The 668-nt window shown below is 44.2% G+C and overlaps 1 non-coding gene across 1 annotated transcript; it reads right to left on the reverse strand.

The window, feature by feature from the left end:
* Nucleotides 1-107: 107 nt before the first annotated feature.
* Nucleotides 108-180, reverse strand: TRNAK-CUU. The gene has a single exon. It is a non-coding gene; the product is annotated as a tRNA-Lys (tRNA).
* Nucleotides 181-668: the final 488 nt, after the last annotated feature.

A 668-nucleotide genomic window follows, 5' to 3' on the forward strand; every position in this document is an offset into this window, starting at 1 on the left:
AAGGTTTGCACGGTGCTTTAATGCCCTTAGGGGCGTGATTCACTGCCCGGGGCTGGGTTGCAAAATGGACTAAGGAAAGGGAAGGGGGAAAAGAGAAGAAAAGTGTGCGCCCAACGTGGGGCTCGAACCCACGACCCTGGGATTAAGAGTCCCATGCTCTACCGACTGAGCTAGCCGGGCACCGGTCACTAGCTTGCAGGCAGCTCTCCTTGCTCCCTCTCTGGTTCACATGTGCAAGGACATGGGCCAAATGATGGCCTCCTCTAAGCACCTGGCAGTCCCCCCACCATTCGCCCAGGACAGGGGAAATGATGATGCCATGCCAGGGCTCTTGGCTGTGATCCTGGAGAGCTGTGCTGACCCCTACAGGACAAAGGCCAGGGTTTTAATTCTCACTGGGTGCGTCTACACATTCATTAATGCACAGTAATTATATATATATTTAATATATATATATATATCATATTTAATATTTAATGTTTGTAATATTTAATATTATTATATATATTTATTTATCTATAGAAATAAATATTTTTTGCAAAAAAAAAATAATGCGCAGCAGTTGCTACACATTTACTTTAGTACTTGCAGTATTAAATGTGTAGTAAATCCAGCTGCTGCACAGTAGCCCTGGCAAATGCCTTTTTTGTAAGGCTCCCATAAGTAAC

This window comes from Alligator sinensis, unplaced genomic scaffold (genome assembly GCF_000455745.1).
Source record: "Alligator sinensis unplaced genomic scaffold, ASM45574v1 scaffold334_1, whole genome shotgun sequence".
Taxonomy (NCBI): Eukaryota; Metazoa; Chordata; order Crocodylia; family Alligatoridae; genus Alligator; species Alligator sinensis.